This window comes from Pongo pygmaeus, chromosome 12 (genome assembly GCF_028885625.2).
Source record: "Pongo pygmaeus isolate AG05252 chromosome 12, NHGRI_mPonPyg2-v2.0_pri, whole genome shotgun sequence".
NCBI classification, from domain to species: domain Eukaryota; kingdom Metazoa; phylum Chordata; class Mammalia; order Primates; family Hominidae; genus Pongo; species Pongo pygmaeus.
This window is the reverse complement of record NC_072385.2, coordinates 106,142,232-106,166,511: the sequence shown is the minus strand read 5'-3', so window position 1 is coordinate 106,166,511 and position 24,280 is coordinate 106,142,232. Positions and strand designations below refer to the sequence as shown.

The 24,280-nt window shown below is 42.9% G+C and overlaps 2 protein-coding genes across 7 annotated transcripts in view; one reads left to right on the top strand and one right to left on the bottom strand.

The window, feature by feature from the left end:
* RBKS (ribokinase) overlaps positions 1-24,280 on the bottom strand; it is a 116,447-nt gene that overhangs the window by 9,671 nt on the left and 82,496 nt on the right. The gene's annotated exons all lie outside the window — the stretch shown is intronic.
* BABAM2 (BRISC and BRCA1 A complex member 2) overlaps positions 14,528-24,280 on the top strand; it is a 544,147-nt gene continuing 534,394 nt past the window's right edge. Inside the window, exon 1 of the mRNA XM_063649424.1 lies at positions 14,528-14,645. The gene's annotated coding sequence lies outside the window, so the exon portion shown is untranslated. The remainder of the gene's footprint in view (positions 14,646-24,280) is intronic.

The following is a 24,280-nucleotide window of genomic DNA, read 5'->3' as shown; positions in this document are numbered from 1 at the left end:
AACTGCACGTGTCAATTCCCATAATAAATCTACACACACACATACACTACATATACATATACATATACATATACATATACATATACATATACATATACATATACATCTCTCTTCTTGGTCTGATTTCTCTGGTGAACCCCAACTAATATCAATTCATTTATATGAAATCCTAGAAAAGGTAAAAATGTGGCAAAAGAAAGCAGGCGAGGGGCTGGGGAGTACTGACTGCAAAGGGACTGCACAGGAACTTTCTGGGGTGATGAAAATACTCTAGGTTATGATTATAGTGGTGATTAAATGACTGTATATATTCATCAAAACTCATTGAATCATGCACTGAAAATGGGTAAAATCTTATTGTATAAAAATTCTATCTAATACAACTGATTTTTTAAAAAGGCAGAGGGGTGGGTATGTGTATTGAGTTATACAGGAGTGTCAGGTTTGAAAACCTTGACAGTTATTTCCTGGGTTTACTATTGATTTACTCCAAAGTGCGTGGTTGAGATAATTATTGAGATTTACTGTGGGCCATGCTTAAGTGTTTTGATTGGCATATGAGAAGTTATTTGTCCTTATATTGAGAGCTCCAATTCCACCTCTGCTCTTCCAGTCTAAAGATTTCTTTCTTCTGGCAGCGTGGGCTTTGGAGTAAGATAGACCTGTATGTGAATCTTGGCCTCACCACTTACTAGCTTTATGACATTGGGGAAATTAATGTAAATTCTCTTTGTTTTCTTATATATAAAATGAAGTTATTAACATCTCTCTCATAAGGATTTTGTGAACATTAAAAAACAGCTCAACTTTCAATAGAAAAGAGAAATTAAAAAATAAAAGCTAAACAACTGTTAGTTCTTTCCTTTCTGACCAAAAGCATTTCTAGTCTTTTCCCTAATTAAAAGTTGATGGCTTTGTTTCCACTGAATCTATCATCCCTTAGTGCTCAATCTTTTTACCTAAAATCAATGAACAGAACTCTTAACACATGTCATTTCTTCATTATTTTTTCACTTCCTCCCTTGACCTCCCTTGCTCTTTTGCACACCCTCCACGCAGACCGGGCATATTCACTTCACTGCTGGTTCACGCTCTGCCCTTCTCCCTTCCTTCTTGCCCTGCCAAGTCCCCTTTCTCTGTGTCTAGTTTGGAAGCCATTGATCCTGCCAGTCTTCTTTACCTTTTTGGGCCTTCATTCAAAACCCTTTGCTGTCTTTCTTTAGAAGGCCCTGCTCCTTTATGATATCTTCCCAGAGTACCTCATTTTGCCAGAGTTACTCGAAACACTTCAACAACCTATGGCTTAACCCAACAATTCCTATAAAAGGTCAGCATTCTATTTCCTGTTTGCCTTGGTATAGAGTGGAGTATAGATTAAATGGCCAAATCCACATCCAGAAAGAGCTCTGGCTGCAATTAGGTTGACTCATCCACAAAATGCAAAGCAATTTACTTAAAGGATTCTGAAAATAGATAAATTGTCAACAGTCGCATTAAATGTTATTAAGAATCCACAAGTCTATACTGATATAAAATAAATAAATATACTGGAGAAAGAAAAATTCTTCCTTACAGTAGAATGCCAGCTAGTAAAAACCTTTAAAAAGTCACTATTCTGCAACTATCATAGTGCTGTCTGATTCAGGGAGGAATCATCAATGGAGGCATTAACACTGCTGGGTAAAGGTAGGATGAGGGTAGGATATTTACAAGTTATAAATAATCCCCCCACAGATTATGTATTAATTACAGAGGCAAAAAGAGTAATTGTACACTTGAGAAACCTGGTAGGCGCCACCTTAACCAAGTGACCAACAGTAGCATCACCAATAAGAAGACAAACTGACACCACTGCTCCCTGATGTGGCCCTGGAGAAGGACACAAGGTCACGGATGTAGTATTCCTGCCTCAAATGCATAAGAGAGACCTAAATTGACATACATTCTACAAAACAATGAGCTTGTGCTGTTCAAAAAATATCAGTGTCATGAAAGACAACATAGTTTAAGAATCTGTTCCATATTCAAGGAGACTAAAGCAACACATAGTCTTGGATTGGATCCTGAACCAAAAATGATAAAAAACCACTATTGGGACATTACAGGACTGTACATATAAGATTATCTCCATGTAAAACTTTTTGAATTTGATAATTATATTGTATTTTTGTTATGTCCTTTTTTTCAGGAGACATATCCTGAAGTATTAAGAGGTAGAATCATGATGTCTGTGACTTACTCTCAAATAGAAAAAAGGATGATATTGATGTATTTTGAGAGAAAGCAATAAAACAAATGTGGCAAAATGCTAATATTGGGGAAACTAGGTGAAGAATATATGGGGCTACTGCAACTTTTCTGTAAGTTTTACTTTTTAAAAATGAAAAATTTTATTAAAGAAGTTTTGGGGGCTGGGCGCGGTAGCTCACGCCTGTAATCCCAGCACTTTGGGAGGCCAAGGCTGGCGGATCGCCTGAGATTGAGAGTTCAAGACCAGCCTGACCAACATGGAGAAACCCCATCCCTACTAAATACAAAATTAGTCGGGTGTGGTGGTGCATGCCTGTAATCCTAGCTACTTGGGAGGCTGAGGCAGGAGAATCGCTTGAACCTGGGAGGCGGAGGTTGTGGTAAGCTGAGATTACGCCACTGCACTCCAGCCTGGGCAACAAGAGTGAAACTCTGTCCCCCAAAAAAATATTAAAAAAAATAATAATAATAAAGAAGTTTTAAAAATCCCAAATGTGAGAAAGAAATCAACATCAGTCACTCTTTGTGAATTTGCAAATGGGCCAATTTCTACCCCTGAATGATTTCTCTCTCTTTTTAATTAAGTGGACATCTGCTATAAGTCGGGGTAGACTGAAGTGAAGCTCTTTCCCACACTTGGGAATACCCACCTCATTGAGGCAGTTTCTGTTGTAACCATGAACTAGAAAATGACACCCCCATGAAACAATGAGAGGACTGGGAGGAACACTTTCTTTCTTTTTTTTGAGCTGGAGTTTTCGCTCTTGTTGCCCAGGCTGGAGTAGAATAGTGCGATCTCGGCTCACTGCAACCTCCGCCTCCCGGGTTCAAGCAATTCTCCTGCCTCAGTCTCCCATGTAGCTGGGATTACAAGCATGTGTCACCATGCCCGGCTAATTTTTGTATTTGTAGTAGCCACAGGGTTTCAACATGTTGGCCAGGCTGGTCTCAAACTCCTGACCTTGGGTGATCCGCCTGCCTCGGTCTCCCAAAGTGCTGGGATTACAGGTGTGAGCCACTGTGCCCAGCCCTGGAGGAACACTTTTTAGCTGTGACAGTGATTGCCAAAAAACAAAAAACTGAGGCCTGGGATGTTAGTGGCAGCCCTGTTGTGATGGTATCCAGCGCCCTGTGCCAAGACCACCACTGGTTTCTTCTGTTTTCAACCAAGAACCATGACAGAGGCAATCTCCATGTGTTAAACTCTTATGAGAGGTCGGAAATCTCGTCCATGTCTTTCCCTGCTGACTCCTTAGAGTTTTACCATCCCTTAAAAGTACTGTGTGTTCAATTAATGCTTGCTGATGGGCCGTCTCTCAGTTGCCCCAGTCTCCACCTTCTCACCAGATGTGAGATGCAGGGGTTCTGTGTTTTTCTGCACAAAGAGGGCAGCAGTTGGACTACTGAGCCCCAAACCACAAAGAAGCAGGGAGGCTCCTGGCTGACAGGGGCCTTCGGGTCAAAGACAAGAAGGCTGATCTGAAAAGTCACATTACATCCAACAATGGAAAAACTCTTTGAAATTTAAACATAAAAGGGGCAGAAAAGGCCTTGTACTCTTTACAGAGGAGTGGAAGGGTAAGGAAGAGAGTGAACTTTTACTGTTTGCTCCTCATCAAGAGGCAGCAAAAGCTGGGTATTTATACACACACACACACACACACACACACGCAACATTGACCTCATTTCATCTTCACACTGACCCTGCACTCCGCCGCCATTGAAACTTGAGGGAATTGAGTCTCAGAAACATCCAGTCATTTGTCCAGAGTCACAGAGCTGGTAAATGGCAGAGCTGCACTTTGTACCCAGACCCAGTGATTCCTGCTGTCATCCTGTTCCACCACCCAGTGAAGGTTTGGGGCAAGCAGGCAAAGAGGGAGGGAAAAAGGAAGGAAATTAAGCTGAAAAGAGTCTCCCTCCCTTTTGACATCCTGTAATCCCTTTGTATTTCTCTTAGGACTCTAAGTTCATTGTGCTGAACGTTTTCTGTACAAGCCTTCGCTCTGGGACAATCTGAACTCTCTTTAGGGCAGGGACTACTTCTCTTCCCCTCTGTTTCTCCTGCTGCCTTGTCCCTTGCTTTGAGTTGACCTGACTTATTGGTGTTGGATCTATCATGTTCTTCTCTTCCCATGATCGCTTCTAAGGTGACCAGATGGCCCTTGCTGAACTACATGTGACTTTCTTTTGTGTTAGTGAAAATGAAGGTTAGGTTGCCATGGCCCAGAGTTACTTGATATTCTCATTGTTGAATCTATTTATACCACAAAGCTTTCAAGTGCCAATAAATTACTTGGCTGTTGATTCACATCTTCAGTATAACTATTTTTATACACTGGTATGATTTTTTTTTTTTAAATGGAAAGTGCTTTAAAAGTAGGAGCTGTATTGTATCACTGTGATTTTCCTGTAAGTCAAGTACTTTCCAATCAATCATTCTTGGAATAATGAAATAGTTCTCATTGATACAACATGATGGTTTTAACCTTTTACTGAAAATCATTTTTGTGCCAAAAGGGGTGATGGCATAATTCATCTTCCTTCAATATAATACCCATGTGGCTACTACCCTTTGCCTTCTCACAGTGATTTCCTCTTAAGGAAGAGCTGCTCTTATAGAATGGGTGTGGCATCTGAAACCCCTGCCTTCCTGAGGTCCTTGACACTTCTGGGTTCTGAGTTCTAGTGGTGCCCATGGAGGAAGCTGGGGAATCAGGGAAGCGCAAGGACAGGAGAACTGGCCCCATGGAATACCTGAGCCTTCTAGTGGGGGTGGGAGGGGTGCCGATGGGGAGGGTTGAGGACTTAGCAGGGCTGGTGAGAGATGACACTCATGAGCAGCTGGTGAGATGACCCCAAGGGGAGAATCTGAGAGGCAGGAGCCCCTGAGGCAGCGCCTGGAGCTGGGTGTGGGTCTGGGTGGGCAGCCTCTGCTGCTAGGGCTCGAGGCAATGTTGCCATAGGGAGGCTGGTTTCTTATTTCCCTTCCCCTCTGTTTCAGACAATCCTGTCTGTCCACAGCTGCCTCACTCCCCTCTCCCTCCCATTGTCCCTTGCCTGCCTGGGCCCTTGACTATGGCCATGGGTTAGTTCCTTCATTGAAGGTACCCGACTCATGTCCCTGCTTCTTAAGGCTCTGCTCTCTAATAAACGCTGTGGAGCTGGCATAAATGTGTGACATCCGCAGCAGAGCACACTTCCATGTTAATCTGAGTCTGCTGGTCTGCGATAGCTTTTGTTTTGAGGCTCTGCTCAGAGTCAGGCTCTCTGCTGAGTGCTTTCCAGGTTATGGCCTTTGTTTTCATTAGAATCCAGGGGAGGTAGGCTTATTTGGGGCTGCGGTGTACGATTAGGCAAAGTGGCATTGCGCAAGGGTGCCCAGCTGAGGGCTGAGAGTGGGCTGTGGGCCATGGCCAGCTCACCAAGCTGTGTGCCTATTGAGAGGGGCAGCTTCTTCTATAATAATTTGCACACAGTGTCACAGACGCCAGCAGCAACCTTGGGCCACCCTTATTTTACGCTGAGGAAACTGGGATTCAGGGAGGTTAAATCTCTTGCCCAGTGTAAAGAAAAGGTGGTAAATGGCAGTTGAGATTTGTACCAAGGTCATCTGTGCAGGAATTCAGCAGCAGAGCAGATGGAGAAGCTATTTTGGGGGAAAGAGACTGCCCACATTTTCCCATTTCCCCATGGGAAGGCTTATGTTTTCCATAGTGATGAAGAAATACAGGGATGGAAGAGGGAAGGCCGTGAAGCTCCAGTGAGGCTCCACTGCATGGGGGGTCCATTTTCCTCTGTGTGCTTGTGGCAGGAGCAGAGAACATGAACTAGCATTGTCCTGGGCAGGTGTGGGAGAGGAGCAGGGGTACAAAAGAATCAAAGGTTTCGGGAAAGAGTATTTCAGATGAACGATCAGAGAGTCTGACCTGGATCAGGAAAGAAGAGAGGTCAGGAGGAGGTCAACAGGCAAGGAGAAAGTACAAGGAACTAAGACAAGTGGGAACGGCGTAGTAGAGTTGAAAGCCGGGGTTGCTCAGAGAGGAGGATGTGAGGTTTTACTGGAGAAGTGAAGTGGTTCCAAGGAGGTACTAGCAATGTCCTGGAGGTTGTCAAGGGAGTGGGAGGCTGCAGTGGAGTGGAGGTGAAGAGTCACCGGAGTAGAGGGCATCTAGGAGCTATGAGACTTGGTAATGGTTCATCCTCATGGCACTGAAGTCATCCCACATCATGACAACATTGGGACAGAGAGAAAAATGGTCATGTAGGCGCCAAAGTCCTAGATAAACAGACATGGATCAGGAAAGGAAGTTGGGGTGTATGTAGCCATACAGTTTCGGCTGCTATGAATATAATGGGTCCTAAATCAGTATCTTTAGCTCAGACTCTCCTCTGTCTTTGGATTTGTGTATCTAACCACCTGTAAGCCTGCTTCAGGCTCTTGCAGGAAGCTCTAACTCAACACGGCCAAAATGAACTCAAAACTCTGCCTTAACATGGGCCTCTTCTTATCTTTTCAGCTTGTGGCACCTCCACACTGAAAACCTGGGGGTCTCCTGGGCATCTCCTTCCCATATACTTCATCAATCACCAGTTGTCGAGTTTAAATCCTAAATGTTTCTCAAATCTGTCCTCTCGTCTCCACCCCTACCCCCACTGCCCCAATAATGTTCACATCACCTCAGAGGGTCACATTAACTTCCTAGCCAGTCTCCTTGCCTCTGGTCTGGACCCTTCCAGCCCATCCTCTACACTACTGCAAATCTGTCCATGTGGCCTCCGTGGCGTCAACTTCTTAACACGGCACACGAGGTTCCCTAAACCACTTTTCCAGTTTCATCGCTTACTTCCTCCTGTTCACTTAAGGAACTTTCTTCTTCCTGTTCACTTACGGGTCTCAGTACATGGAGACACCTCCGCTTGGACTTTTCCCTAGACTAACTCCTATACTCATTTTTGGAGACTCAGCTTAGGTATTAACTTGGTCATCACATATTTATTGCCTAGCACTATGTTCAAAGCACAGTGCTGTCCCTGAAACCACCAGTCTCAGGCCCTCTGGCTGCCCCCTGCCGTCCCCTTGAGGGTAGGACACCTGTCTTCATCACCTCTGTGTCCTGAGACCTAGTGCGAGGCCTGGACCGTAGCCGAGGTAGGCACTGACTGAGCCAATAATTGTCAGGAGGATGGGTACTGAGCGATGAGGTGAGGAGCACACAGTGTCCCAGGAACGCCCTGTAGGAGGATGACAATGGAACAGATGCATGAAAGTTCTGGTTTGCCAAATTCCAGTTGATAGAAAAGGGGACAAATTGGAGGAAATGATGGGTATGAAGTGTAGCTGGGAAAAACCCCCAAGTGATGAAAGTCTCCAAGGTAAGATCTTGTCAGGCAGCTCTAACAGATCCCAGACAATCTTGCAAGAATGACGTCACTACCAAGCTTCACTTGTTAGGAATCCGTACCCACGCTGAATGAGTCACTACCCAAACTGCCGAGGGACCCTAACAGTTACAGTGCGTGCATTCCTCCCCGATGTCTTCATGCATTCCATCTCACAAGTAGATGCCACTTTCTTCTCTTTTCAAAACCTCTCCCTACACAAAGCTATTCAGAGCCTACACTGTGGACATGAATTCCTCAGCCATGCTTGTGGTTTTAGAGGCCAGGGAAAAGCAAATGGGATGAAACATGACTAAATCATAAGTCAATGCATTATTTCTTAAAAAAGAATATTGCCAGGGGTTCAGGAAAGGGAGAGAGGGCAAATGTAAACCACCAGGGTCTCTGCTACCTCCCCCCACCATACTGGGGCCACCAGATTCCACCAACAGGGTCAGCCTTGCTGGCTACACTGGGTTTAGGTCAGAATTTCTTCAAGGGAGAGTGTTTCAAGGAGGGCTGCGCCAGCTGCTGAGATGGCTCATACTTAGGCTGGCCCGGGGGCCAGGCTTGCTCTGCGCTCACTTCCAAGTTCTAAAAATAGGGCTTCTGCCTTGTTCTTGTCTGCAGGAGGCTGAGGTGTGAGTATCCAGCTGACTGGGCCTAAGAACGTAAAAGTCATTCTTTGTCCTCCAAGGGTTAATCACTGACAGGCAGGAGATATGGGTGTCATATGTACCTGGTTTTAACCTGCCTCTGCCCCTTTTTGTTAGCTGTATCTTTTTTTTTTCTTTTTTCTTTTTTTTTGAGACAGGCTCTTTCTCTGTCACCCAGGTTGGGTTACAGTGGCGCGATCACGGCTCACTGCAGCCTCAACCTCCTGGGCCCAAGCAATCCTCCCACTTCAGCCTCCTGAGTAGCTGGGACTACAGGTACAAGCCACCACTCCTGGCCAGCTCTGTCATCTTTTAAGAATGGTAAATTCACTGCCTTTTCACGGGCAATAAAGGTCTTGTGTCATTTTTATTTCTATTCTTACAACTGGAAGATGTTTTTTTCAACTGGGACAATGCAGTAAATTGTTTGGATTTCAGACAGACCTGGGTTTAAGTCCTGTTTTCACCAGTTACTAGCTGTGTGACCTCTGGCAAGTTACTCAGCTTTTCTGTGGGTTTATTTATCTGTACAATGGGAACTTACCTCATAGGGCCATTGTGAAGACTGAATTAAGTAATGTATGTGAAAAGGCTTAGCACAGTGCTTGGCACAGAGCAGGTGTTCAACAAAGGTGAGGCAGACAAAGATGGTATTATCTCAGTGGCCCCTTAAGTTGCTCAAGTTTTTGGCAGTGAAAGCCCATGACCTAGGTCAGAGGGGGCCAGACAAGGCTTCTAAGAAACAAAGAAGGTCACCATCCTAGGGCACAATCCATAGGATTCTGAGACAAGGGGTTTATGCTGTGACTGGCTTTATGTTTCCAGCTCAGAGTAGAAGGATAAGGGCGTCCAGGAACGCACTTGGAGCCAGGAAGAGGTGAAGGCCAGTGTCCTGTGGCCCTTGTTTATGAGGGATGCCAGGCTCCAGAGAGTTCCAGCCATGGTCAACATTATGTGCTGGGGTCTCTGAAATCCATTCCCCTTGCTTTCATTTGGGGAGGACGTGCAGAAGGAGAACACTGAGAGAGGCGTCTGGACAGAGGCCTAGAGCTGGGGTGGGTAAGGCTGCAGGACAGGGTGGGAACAGGGTTACTGCTGGCAGGGACAGCCTGCACATCCTCAGCAATGCCAACTTGATGGAACATTCCACTGTCTACCACAGCTAGCCGGCCACTGGGTAGAGGGCTGCCACCCATGGAGAGGAGATGTAGCAGAGGCTGGAGGACGGGGCAGGCAGGCTGAACAGATGGTGGAGGAACAATGTGATTTTGGAGGACGTTCCTCTAGCAGGGCAGTGCTGGAACCTGAGGTCAGGGCCTATCCTGATTAATGATGGATATAGGGCCACCTGATCTACTTACTCCATGCCATCAACCTTGCCATTCAGAGTGAACAGAAGGGCCCTGCCTAAAGCCTTCATTTCGTCCAGGGCATGCGTTCCCAACTGGGGCTATATCTCCCCAAAAGGGGTCAAAATCCATTCTTGGTGGGGGTGCGTGAAAAAAATCTTAGCTATTACACAAATGCTCTCCAAAGGGCCACAGTATATATACACACACACATACACACAGACACATGCGATCCCAACTTATGATGGTTTGACTTATAATTTTTTCAAGTTTATGACAGTGTGGAAGTGATACACATTCAGTACAAAGTGTAATATAATGTTTGGTAGGTGTGTTAGGCAGTTCTCGCATTGCTATAAAGAAATACCTGAGGCTGACTAATTTATAAAGAAAAGAGATTTAACTGGCTCATGGTTTTGCAGCTGTACAAGCATGGTGCTGGCATCTGCGTGGTTTCTGAGGAGGCCTCAGGGAGCTTTCACTCATGGTGGAGGGCGAAGCAGGAGCAGGCATGGTACATGGGGAAAGCAGGAGCAAAAGAGAGTGACGGGGAAGATGCCACGCACTTTTGTTTTTGACACGGCGTCTCACTCTGTCACCCATGGCTTACTGCAGCCTCAACCTCCGGAGCACAAGCCAGCCTCCTGTCTCAGTTTCCTGAGTAGGTGGGAAATATATTTTATATATACGTATATATATATGTATATATAAAATATATATACATATATAAAATATATAATATATATACATATATAATATGTATGTAAATATATATACATATTTAATATATATATACATATATATATTTAAAATATATATATAAAATATATATACATATATACATATTTAAATATATGTATAAAATATATATATATATAAAATATATATACATATATAAAATATATATACATATATAAAAATATATATACATATATAAAATATATATATTTTTTAGAGACAGAGTCTTGCTATTTGCCCATGCTGGTCTTGAACTTCTGAACTCAGGTGATACACCTGGCTTTGCCTCCCAAAGTGTTGGGATTACAGGTGTGAGCCACTGTGCCTCACCGCCATACTTTTAAACAACCAGATCTCGAGAGAACTCACTATTTTGAGGACAGTGGCAAGGGGATGGTGCTAAACCATTCATGAGAAATCCACCCCCATGATCCAGTCACCTCCCACAAGACCCCAGCCCCAACACTGGGGATTACAATTCAACATGAGATTTAGCAGGGACAGCTCTCAAGTATAGCAGTAGGTTAGCTGTATTAAATGCATTTTCTATTAATTATATTTTCAGTTTACAGTTGGTTTATCTGAATGTAATCCCATTGTAGGTCAAGGAACATATGTATGTGTGTATATGTGTGTGTGTGTGTGTGTGTGTGTGTATGTGTGTACGTGATATAAAAATTTCATGGGGGAAGAGGGAGGGTGATTAGGAAAAAAGTCCCAAAAGTTTCCTTGGCGTGGGGTGATGATGAAAAACAAAGTTTGAGAAAAAATGAAGCAGGACCTCTTGTCCCAAAGAACTACCAGTGGCTCAGTCAGGGACTTCTAGTGAGTTAAGAAGCCCTGCACAGCAACTCTAAGTTCAATGCACGCTAATACCTCCCTGCTTTCCTCACTGAGCCAGAAATCCCTACCTCTGTCAGCCAGTTCCTCTCCTGTTTACCTCCATTTACAGTCTCCATGGCCACCAGTGAGTCCTGGGGAAACTCAACCCCTGGAGTGAGGAATTTAACAAGAAGATGAGAACCCACATGGCATGGCCTAGCTTTCTCAAGGTGGGAAAGTGAAAAAGGTTCTCCCCTATGCAGACAGGACCGAGCGGTCTGTTTGTGAACATGCCATTAGGCACAATGCCGCTTACACAAGAGCCCAGTTCCACAGCTCAAATCTGAATTTTTATTTTTCTTTATTTTCTCTTTAAAAAATATTTTTATAGAGACAGAGTCTCTCTTTGTTGCCCAGGCTGGTCTCAAACTCCTGGCCTCAAGTGATCCTCCCGCCTTGGCCTCCCAAAGTGTTGGCATTACAAGCACGTGCCACTGTACCCAGCCAAAATCTGAATTTTTCTAACTTCTCATATCGGTGCATATTTCTATCATAAGGATGAGATCACATCCTTTCCTGAACCTCAACCTTGCAGCCTCCCCTAACCAGGTCAGTTTATGAGCATCATGAAGGACAGTGAGAGTTCAGTTTTCTTATCATTATTGTGTAAGTGCTGATTTTTTTTCTAAAGAAATCTGTAGGGAACATGACAAACCATTATGTTGCAAATGTCCGTGACTTTGCCTTCTCCTACCAGCCACCTTGATATTGACATTTAAGTTTCAATTATTAGCCAGGTGTGGTGGCTCATGCCTGTAATCCCAGCACTTTGGGAGGCTGAGGCGGGAGGATCAGTTGAGGCCAGGAGTTCAAGGCAAGCCTGGGCAACATGGTGAGACCCTCTGTCTACAGAAAATACAAAAATTAGCTGGGTTTGGTGGCATGTACTTATAGTCCCGCCTACTTGGGAGGCAGAGGTGGGAGGATTTATTGAGTCAGGGGGTGGAAGTCACAGTGAGACAAGATTGTGCCCCTGTTGGATTGTGCCACTCCATCCTGGGTGACAGAGCAAGACTCTGTCTCAAAAAAAAAAAAGTCTGAGATAATCCACTTTTTAATTACTCTGCAATTAAAAGACAGAGCAGGGGCCAGGTGCGGTGACTCATGCCTGTAATCCCAGCACTTTGGGAGGCCAAGGTGGGCAGATCACTTGAGGTCAGGAGTTTTGAGACCAGCCTAACTGACATGGCAAAACCCCATCTACACATAAAAAAAGTACAAAAATTAGCTGGGCATGGTGGTGCACACCTGTAATCCCAGCTACTTGGGAGGCTGAGGCAGGAGAATCACTTGAACCCGGGAGGTGGAGGTTGTTGTAAGCTCAGATTGCGCCACTGCACTTCAGCCTGGGTGACAGAGCAAGACTCTCAAAAAAAAGAGCAAATATTTTCTGGCTTAATGTATTTCAAATGACCACTTTCATATGAATCAAGTCTGAAACTGCATGCAGCAAAGTTTTGATATTATTTTTGCTTCTGTCTTTTAAATAGGTACAATTTTTTTGTCTTGGCCCTACAATTCATTAGCTATTGGATTTAAAAAACAACTTTGAGATATAATTAATATACATATAATACACCCATTTAAAGTGTACAATCCAATGTTCTTCAATATAGTTACAGAATTGAGCAACCATCACCACCATCTAATTTTAGAAATCTTCATCTCCCTTGAAAGAAACCTCATACTCATCAACAGTCATTCCCCATTCCTCCCAACCACCCGCAGGCCGAGGAACCCCTTATCTACTTTGTCTCTAGAGATTTGTTAAGTGGGGACACATTTTTGAGCAAAATCATTTCATATTCTAATTCTATAATTAAACAATAGCTTATTGTTCCATAATTATCCAATAATGTAACATAATAAACCAATTATTCATATATTCACACCTCATCTCGATTTTAGCTGGCACTTTGTGTGAAAAGTGAAGTTGGTGTTGACCAGGTGGTTCTGTGTTATTGAAACTTCATTCCCAATAAGCACTGAGGCAACAGGTTTAGCTTTCTTCCTGCCCAGAAGTGTTCATTAAAGAGTTTGTAAAGTTTTCAAATTAAATTATAAATGTACCAGGAGCTTGCTGTTTAAGAATTCCTGGCCAGGCACGGTGGCTCAAGCCTGTAAACTCAGCACTTTGGGAGGCCAAGGACGGCGGATTACTTGAGCTCAGGAGTTTGAGATCAGCCTGGGGAAGACGGCAAAACTCCTCTACAAAAAAATGCAAAACTTTAGCCAGGTGTGGTGGTGCACACCTGTGGTCCCAGGTACTCTGGAGGCTGAGGTGGGAGGATTGTTGAAGCCCAGGAAGTCGAGGCTGCAGTGAGCTGTGCACTCTAGCCTGGGTGACAGTGAGACCTTGTCTTAAAAAAAAAAAAAAAAAAAAAAGAATACTATGATGTTGTTTGTAAAGGCTAATCTCTAAAGTAAAAATCCATCCACATTCTTCTCAAACACAGATAATCTTTTCAGGGGTGTCTAATCTTTTGGCTTCCCTGGGCCACACTGGAAGAACTGTCTTGGGCCATAAAATACGCTAACGATAGCTGATGAGGTTAAAAAAATCACAGAAAAATTCTCATAATGTTTTAAGAAAGTTTGCAAATTTGTGTTGGACAAACTTGCATTAACTGGTTTGGTCTGTAAATCTTGGTTTCCATAGATCTGATTTTCTTGAGGGCTTTTCTTTTCGGTCTCTCTGCAGTGATTAATGTGTGGCAATGAGCACTGAGCTTCCTCCTTGAAGGTCCAGACACCCCTGCACAGGGATAAAATGATGTTTTTAGGACAGACCCTTGCACTGCTGGTGTGTGCCATGTTCCAGGCATGAGAGCTTCAGTATCCACACAACATAGTTGGCCCTGATGGCTCATTTCCTAGCTTTCCTGGGTCCTTGTAGGAAACAGCAAGTTTGAAAATTGATATATTTTTCTTTTGTATTTTTTTGAGACTGAGTCTCACTCTGTCGCCCAGGCTGGAGTGCAGTGGTGCGATCTCAGCTCACTGCAACCTCTACCTCCCGGGTTCAAGTGATTCTCCTGCCTCAGCCTCCTGAGTAGCTGGGATTACAAGCGTGCACCACCATGCCTGGGAAATTTTTGTATTTTTAGTAGAGAGGGGGTTTCACCATACAGGTCAGGCTAGTCTCAAACTCCTGACCTCAAGTAATCCACCCACATTGGCCTCTCAAAGTGCTGGGATTACAGGCATGAGCCACCGTGCCCAGCCAAAAAATGGATATATTTTTCTTTTCTTTTTTTTTTTTTGAGACAGGGTTTCACTCTGTTTCCCAGGCTGGAGTGCAATGGCGTGATCTCAGCTCACTGTAGGCTCAACCTCCTGGGCTCAAGTGATCCTCCTATCTCAGTATCCCAAGTAGCTGGGACTACAGGTGAGTGGTTAATTTTTTCGTTTTTTTTGGTAGAGTCAGGGTTTTGCCATGTTGCCCATGCCGGTCTCAAACGATTTGCCCGCCTCGGCCTCCCAAAGTGCTGGGATTAAAGGTGTGAGCCACCAGGACCGACCTGAAAATGGATATATCTATATTTTTCTAGCATTTTGTAGCTACTAGTCAGGCAATGGTTTTCCTCTCTTAATATCAGATGAATTGGTAGGCTGAAATGGCAGAATCTGAGACACATCCATAAGGCCATTATATAGACAAAAAGGTATATGTGGCCAGGGAAATGATAAATATAAGCCTTTGCCCCACTCATTTCCCTGACATAATGCTCAGGCTACCAGAATTCTGCCTGCAGAGTGACATGACTTTCACTTTTCCACAGCACTTTCTGGTTTACAGGGCATGTTTGCAGATGTGATTAAATTTGAATTTCATTGCGATGCTGTGAGGTAGGTAGGGTGGGTCTTTGATTTTCTGGATGAGAAACCAAGTGTAAGAACTTGCTCAAGGTCAAATGGCTAGGTGATAGAACTGGAACACCTTGGTTAAAGCCCAGTCCCCATTAAAGCAGTCCTCTGGGGAGGCCATAAATGTATTCTAACTTTGCTCAAAAATATTTTGAAACTTCTCTTTCAGTACCTTCAAAATCTGTAGCATATCTTTGAATATCCTCAATGGAGGCACATTTCATCTCAGTCAGTGGTTCTTAAACTTGAGCGTGCACTGGAATCGCCTGGAGGGCTTGTTAAAACACCGACTGCTGGGCTCCATCCCCAAAGTTTCTGATCCATTAAATCTAAGGTGGGGCCTCGGATTTGTGTTTCTAATAACTTCCCAGGTGATGCCGATACTGCTGGCTTTAGGGCCATATTTTGAGAACCATATCCTAAGGAATTTATTTCTGGAAAGAGTGAATTGTTTAAAGCCAAGTCTAATGATTAAGGTGAGGGATCAAGCTAGGGAACTCCACCGTTGGCCAAAACCAATGGGCAACTGTAAAGAACAAGATCGGCTCTGGCAGAAATTCAAATAAAGAGCTCCAAAAAAGGTTCTGAAAACAACATGTGGTCTGAATGTGAAGCTTCCCAATGTGACCACTTTAAAAGGAAGAACACTCTTGCATGTGTGCTAAAGAATTCTCACAAGTGTACAGGAACACCTTGCACAAATTTACATTGTGAGATGTTCACTATCAACCTTTTATTCTCAGCTTAGGACAAAAGAAACCATGGAGGTAACACCCACATTAGTACTGTATTAAGGAGGGATTAATAGTTATTTACAACAGCTGAACTGATTACACTGGCATGGCAGAGGTCTTTTTTTTCTTTTTTTGAGACAGGGTCTCGCTGTGTCACCCAGGCTGGAGTGCAGTGGTGCAATCACGGCTCACTGCAGCTTTGACCTCCCTGGATTCAAACGATCCTCCCAACTCAGCCTCCTGAGTAGCTGGGACTACAGGCATTTGCCACCGCACCTGGCTATACAATTTTTTTTTTGTAGAGATGGGGTCTCTCTATGTTGCCCAGGCTGGTCTCCAGCAACTCCTGGGCTCAAGCGATCCTCTTGTCTTGGCCTCACAAAGTACTGGGATTCCAGGAATGAGGTACTGTGCCCCGCCACCAGAGGTCCTTTCTATGCTGCAAAGGTGTGGAAGATGAGGGGGAAACTCCAACTCTTCATACCCTGAGTTTTTGGTTGTGATTGGAATGGAAAAGGTGAAAATATTTAATTTTGGATGCCAGAAATAAACATGTAGTATTTTGTGGGGGGGAATCCCAGCAGAAACGAAAAAAAATGAACTACATTAGGTACTTAAGTTGGGAGAAAGTCAATCCTTCATGTCACAGCAGGGAAAAAAAGAGGAGGAGGACTGCCTAAATATTGGTTCTATTTTAATTCCAATTCTACATTACATTAAACTCTCCCTGTACTCCTCTCTAATTTACAGCAAATGCTGACACAAATTGGTATGCCTTCTCTTCTTTGACATCAGTGTTTCTCTTGAATTATGTATTTCTATCTGGAATGAGGTTTATGAGGCTAAAGCCTTCTTTCATTAAGATAGGTGAGAACAGAGAAGGATCAATAAGGGGTTGAGTACAAAATCAAAGTAAGGTGGGGCTAAGATATGCTCAGGGCAGCACTTCACTGCCCAAAGTGACTGTAAGTGGTATTACAAATGACACTGATCTTCTGAATTTCAATACACTGATTAAATTTCAACTACTATAGAACAAGAAAAACTCTATTAACCTTCATCCCAGAACTGCCAGATTCTTCCTTTATTGGTACCCTACAAGTATTTAGTAACCATTTTTAAGAAAGAGTACAGATAATCATAATAACTGCATCACTTGGATTCCATCTAAAACTGAGTCAAAGACAAAAGAAATCCCCTGCCTGATGCAGTGTGTCTCAGCCATCTCAGTCTTCACACAGGTTGAGGTGCTTGGTTGTGGTGCTCAACCTACCTCACAGTTTGGTGCCATGGACAGATGTGGCCCCACTATTGTTGACAAATGGCTCCCAGTCCAAGTCAGCCATTAGTTCATATTGACAGAGGCCACTGGCTGGCTCCATCTGGGGCCTGACCGTGTCTCAGGGTCCATTCTCAGCTTTGTTAATTTGTGATGGGCTCTGGGCTGGCTGGTCAGACCAGGACTGAAGTAGAGCATTTTGACGAAGCTGTTTTGAGATAACATTTGTAAAAAATGCAGATATACTGTCTTGTATTGCCAAATAATATACAGAACAGACATGCCTGATCCTTTCCCTTTTCTATACCTCATTCCACCCTCGGCCCAAGCCTGAGCCTCACCCTATAGGTAATTAGCCATCTCTGAAAACTCTTCCATTTTTAATCTTTACCTATCACCCACTTCACCTCAGGAATGGGAAGTGGAGAGAAGATGAAACTCTTTATTTTTCACATTTCTTGCTAATTTAAAAAAGAACATTTTCTGTTTTGCTTCTAATAATGTAAAAATTGTCCCTGAGTCAATATGCCTACATTAATGCAGCTCAACTATAATGTTCTTTGGCTGAAACTGGCTGTGCCCAGCAGCCTTAAAGTGATGTGGCTTACCCACTGGCACACTCCTTGTTTGGCCAGCCTGAGGAACATGTGAAGGACACTGTCATCCTGAGAATGGGCTTGGGCCAGGAGCCCAGTGGGCTGCCCTAGCCTCTCTTCAAGTTCAGGGGCAGGTGCTGCTCCCAGCCATGGCCCTCACCGCTCTGCTGGCTGGCAAGCTGCAGAGAAGAATGGCCTGTGGAGGCTGAAAATTGCTGAAAACCCCATTCTGCCCAAAATGTCTGCGGTGGGTTAATTTATTCTATAATTTAAAGAATTCCATGTTAATGAAAGAGAAGTGGAATCCTGAGAGCGAGCTAAAAATGGAATTAAAAAGGGCCCATTCTTCAGGCAACATTAATGAGAGCTTTGTATATATATTGGTGAGTAAATGGCAATTAAAACTAAAATGTCTGTTAGTGATTCACTGAGTTCTAAAGGTTGGCCTTTTGCCTTTTGTGGTCAGCAATCCCCTTTTTTTTTGTGACTCCACTATTCTAGACAGAAAACAGTTAATCCAATAGGACTTAGTATCTTACAAAAGATTCGCTGAAATATTTTTTGCTAAATGTTCATCTTCTAACAGCTGCTTTTTTATTTCAGTGAGAGGTACTTGAAATAAAATCATTGTTCTCCAAGAAAAATGCATGCTAAATAATATAGAGCTACCAGATTATTAAACAGCAAAGGCATTTCATAATATTAGCACCAACCACAGGTTCCACTTCTGCTGATGCACAAAATTTTGAGTAATTAGTCATTGCACAATGTTGTATTTATATTCATTTTTGCTCGAGCTGTTAGGCCACAAAATCAGTAGGCAGTTGCTGTTATAAAAGGATTCTCTGGGTTATTTATAATGTTTCTGCTTCTTCACACTTGCTGCTTCACTTTTGGGTCTTGAGCCAGGTCTACACTGTGAAAATGAAGGAAGGAACTGAGCAATTGTTCTGTGAATGTAACTGCATTGAAAGCTGGTGTGGATGATTCACAACCAACTGTGTATGTCTTGGCTGGTGCACCTGGTATATTTGTCTACACAACCCAAATTCGTCATATACTGGCTGATTTGTCACTTTATCAGGGAAGGATACATAGTTATGTGAAGGCTGTGTTTCTACCAGGAATAAGCTAGTGTCTAAGGCACAGGTGGTAGGGCAAGTATCTGAACTAGCATTATGTTGCAAAAGAGTTACCTTCAAATGTCAGTTACTTTAAATGAAGGATTGATTTCTGCTCCAAATGCTTGCCTGTTACACAGATCAGTGATTCCCTAGAAGGCAGGCATACTGGATGGAAGGGCATTTACCAGATGGAACAGCATTTATGGATCACCTGAGATTTTAATTTTATTTTTTGTAAGTTATATAGGCATCTTTCTGTGCTATCTGCAGAGAATCACTGATGACAGGAACTCTTTCTAGTGGGAGTAGGTTTTAGCCTTTATGTGAGTCAGAGTAAAAAATATGCTGAAAACCACTCAGACTGACACAATGATCTGTTCGTTTCAACTATGAAATAACCATCTTAGTTATCTCCCCCCTGCCCCCACTTTTTTTAAGGAAATGAACTATCTTTATGTCATCTGAATTCCCATGAGCTCTCAAACCCACTTCTCAGCATCACCATTTCCACTTCCCTAGTCCAGGCTGCCACCATCTCTCACCCAGATCAATACGACAGTCTCTGGACTGTTCTCCCTGACTCCAGTCTTGTAAACTCCAATTTATTCTTCACACAGCAGCCATATTAATCTTTTTATAAAGTATAAATCTGATCAACTGTATCCCTTGCTTAAATGGCTCCCCAGTGCCCTCAGAAGTGTGAATTCTCAGAAGTGGCAAAGGAAGCCCTTTACAACCCAACCCTGCCACCTCTCCACCTCATCCTTTCCCACTCTCCTTTGTACTCAGGTCTTTCCAAATGGAACTATTTGAAGCAGCACAAATATGCCATGCTCCCTTTAGCTGCTTCATGAGCTGCTGCTGCCTCTGCCTGAGTGCCACTTTACCAAGCTGCCTCTGCCTTATCCTTAAGCTCAGCTCCTTCCCTTACCCTCTCAAACAGCTTCCCTGGGCTCCTCAGGCTAGGTGGGCCCTCTCCACTGCATCACCATGGGACTTCTCATTCTGGCTGTATGGACCATGCACTCTTCTAGATTCCAAGCTCTTTGTGGCCAGGGACTGTCTTATTATGCCCAGTGTGTCTCTGGCATACCAGTGTATATCCACTGTGTGGCATGTGGAAAATTCAAAGTGTGCTGAATAAGAAAGTGCACAGTGGGATGTGCCTTATTCCATTTTGCCATTCTTTCCAATAGGGTATTTCCTATTTCTTAAGGAACTGTTTTCAGTTCTAGAGGCTGCTTTTGTATCATTAGTCTTGGAACTCCCACGATGCTCTGAGAATAAGATGAAAGGCAGCCTGAGGACCCTGACTGTAATCACTGCCTGTGAAGAAACCCAATTTAGGCTTCTCTTTGTAGCAATGTTGTAGCCTAGAGATCTGAAAACTCTCCTTCTACAAGATACTCAGAACTCTGGGATAAAACAGAAGCCTTATTACTATTAATATTATCTAAAAAATAGAAATAAGATTTTCCCAGAGTCCAAAAACAAAGAGAGTTCTAAAAACTAGCATGGCAAGAGCATAAACTATGGCCATCCAAGCGGTTTGCTGGTCCGGGTAATCTTGGGGCTTGGGTTTTAATGGCCATGTTTGGACAAAAGGTGGGTTTCAAGCAAAGTGGAGTGCTGGAACTAAGACTCCTACAGAAAAGATGAACCAGGAAAAAAAAAATTCCACCACAGGCTCAGAGAAACAGCAACAAATCCTGTCGCTGAGACTTTGTAACATGATCCTGTTCCTAAGCAGTTTGGGTTGTGAAATTTATACTACCTTTTGAGAAGTGTTTGTTCATATCCTTCGCCCACTTTTTGATGGGGTTGTTTTTTTCTTGTAAATTTGAAAGACATTTATGCAGCCAACAGACACAGGAAAAAAATGCTCATCATCACTGGCCTCCAGAGAAATGCAAATCAAAACCACAATGAGATACCATCTCACACCAGTTAAAAAGTCAGGAATCAACAGGTGCTGGAGAGGATGTGGAGAAATAGGAAAGCTTTTACACTGTTGATGGGACTGTAAACTAGTTCAACCATCGTGGAAGACAGTGTGGCGATTCCTCAAGGATCTAGAACTAGAAATACCATTTGACCCAGCCATCCCATTACTGGGTACATACCCAAAGGATTATAAATCATGCTGCTATAAAGACACATGCACACGTATGTTTATTGCGGCACTACTCACAATAGCAAAGACGTGGAACCAACCCAAATGTCCATCAATGATAGACTGGATTAAGAAAATGTGGCACATATATACCATGGAATACTATGCAGCCATAAAAGGATGAGTTCATGTCCTTTGTAGGGACATGGATGAAGCTGGAAACCATTATTCTCAGCAAACTATCGCAAGGACAAAAAACCAAACACCGCATGTTCTCATTCATAGGTGGGAACTGAACAATGGGAACACTTGGACACAGGAAGGGGAACATCACACACCAGAGTCTGTTGTGGGGTGGGGGAACAGGGGAGGGACAGCATTAGGAGATATATCTAATGTAAATGATGAGTTAATGGGTGCAGCACACCAACATGGCATATGTATACATACGTAACAAACCTGCATGTTGTGCACATGTACCCTAGAACTTAAAGTATAATAATAAAAAAAAAAAAAGTACTTAGAAAAGTGCTTAGGAAAAAAAAAAGGGTTAAAGTTAGGATTAAGGTATAGAGATAGACCTGAAGAACAGATCATCTAAAATATGTAGTTTTATATGCTGTAGTACATTTTAACAAAGTTTTCATAATATAAAGCAGAAATAAACAGACAAAAAGAAGCCATTAAAAAAAAAGAAATTTATACTACCTGTGTGGCCAGAAATTCACAAGCCAAGAGATCAAAATAAAAGTATTCCTCAGCTAGGGATACTCCTGGGGCAGCAGGCAGAAGCAAAGGCAAATTTCTCTGGCAAGAAATACCTTCAACCTAGACTACATAGGATTCTCACAGATAAAGTACCACTGAAGATAAGCTCACAGTCCGCAATTATAAAACATGTGACAAAACAATCTACCATGAAAGAGAGTAAGCAGTTAGACACGAAATTAGTCCTCAGCAATTTCAGATAATAGAGTCAGCTAAAAGAAACTACAGACACATGTTTAAAATGATTAAAGACAAAATAAGAAATTTTAAAATAAGAATCTACCATATGAAAGAATGGACAGGTTTGAGATAGAATCAAATGGAAATTGTAGAAATGAAAAATATGGTTTCTAAACACAAAAACAGGTTTCTAAACAAATTAGACATGGCTAAGAAGACAATTAATGAACTGGGCAAAAGACCTGAAGAAATAACCCAGAATATAGCACTGAGAGTCCAGGATACAGAAATTATGAAAGAGACAAAATTTAAAAGACATGAAGAATAGAAAGAGAAGGTCTACATAGATCTATATCTATATATCTATATCTATATCTATATATGTATGGAGAGAGAGAGAGAGAATATCTAATAGGGTTCCCAGAGAAAACAGGGGAAAGGCAACAATAAGAGAAAATCGTTATGAGTTTTTCAGAATTGATGGAAAACATAAATACTGAGATTCAGGAAGAAGAGTCACGAGCAGTATAAATAAATTCAGATTTAGATTCCCTGTAGTAAAACTGCAGAATGACAAAGAACAAGAGACATTTTAATACGCTAATACTGTCTTCAAATGTATTATTAATAGCTAAGTTCTGGCTCAGTGTGGTGGCTCATGCCTATAATTCCAGCACTTTGGGAGGCTGAGGTGGGAGGATTGCTTGAAGCCAGGAAGGAGTATAAGACAAGGCTGTGCAACAAAGTGAGACTCCAGCTCTAGAAAAAAAAAATCAGCTGGACATAATGGTGTACGCCTGTGGTCCCAGCTACTCAGGAGGCTAAGGTGGGAGGATGGCTTGAGCCCAGGAGTTTGAGGCTACGGTGAACTATGATGGTGCCACTGCACTCCAGCATGGGTGGCAGAGTGAGACCCAATCTCTTAAAAGAAAAAAAGCTAACCTCTTCATAACATTAAGCATCTTAAACACAGGAGTCATAGTGTGTTTGCAATATTTTACTTCTTAAAAACTATCAGAAGCAAAAACAGCAAAATGTTAAAAATCAATAAAGCTAAGTGGTGAGTCAATGGATGTTCATGATATTATTCTCTATACTGTTTAGTGTGGTTGAAATATTTCATTTGAAGGAAGAAAGGATAAAAGGAGGAAAGGAAGTAAGGAAAGTGAGGCAATCTGATTTGCCTTGGACTAGTGAGGGGAGAAATAAATGTATGTATTTAATGCAAATTATAGTCACATACAACTTGATCTAAACAATTAGATCCCTACATATTAAAACTAAAAGTTAAAGAGAATACTAAATGAAGGAAAAAGATTTTCCTAATTGGGAACAGGAGAGTCACAGGGAAGGCACCTAGCAGATGTCGCTATAATCTTTCTTTTTCTAATTTTTGTTTGCTTGACCAAGGAAAGAAAACAATGTAACATTTTCAGTTTTTAGAGCATCTCTTGGGGAGATGTACTTCACCTAACCTCTGGATCCCTTTGATCTCCAAATCCATAGCTTTATCAGGAGTTGTACCACAGTACAGAACACTTCTGTATTTGTTCTTAAAGGAACTGAAATAGGAAGAGGAAAGCAAGAACGAATTGCTTCATAGCTGCTTTAAACTCTGTCCCACTGCAGTACATTCTGTTCACACACACACGTACACATAAGCACATGATATTCATGCAATTAACTGTTTATTCACAGTACATGCCATCAACATAGACACGCAAAGTATACACACCATTAACCTGCAACACAAACACACGTGCACACACTTTTATACAAACGGCAGAGTTCAGCAAGCTATGAACCACACACCTCTTTTTCTATTTCCTTGTCCAACTCCATCAGCAGCAATGGGCATTGATGGCAGTGGGCATGGCTCCCACTTCCATGGGCTCTATGGTTTGGCTCTAGGCGTTTTTTTTTTTTTTTTTTCCTCTTTTTGAGACAGGGTCTTGCTCTGTTGCCCAGGCTGGAGTACACTGGCACGATCTCAGCTAACTGCAGCCTTGGTCTCCCAGGCTCAAGTGATCCTCTTGCCTCAGCCTCCCAAGTAGTGGGGACTACAGACGTGTGCCACCATGCTGGCTAACTTTTTTTGTCGAAATGGGGTTTCGCCATGTTGTCCAGACTGTTCTTGTACTCCTGAGCTCAATCTGCCCACATCTGCCTCCCAAAGTGCTGGGATTACAGGCATGCACCATCGCGCCTGGCTCTAGGTGTTTTTTTTCACCTCCTCATAATTTCAGGTCTACCCTAGAAACGTTGTCACTCAATGGAAACCACTTAGAAAATCTATTGTGTTGTCTTGGCAGATTTGCTCCTGAGAACATTACAACATCCTAGGAAGATGGGCGAGGAGTAG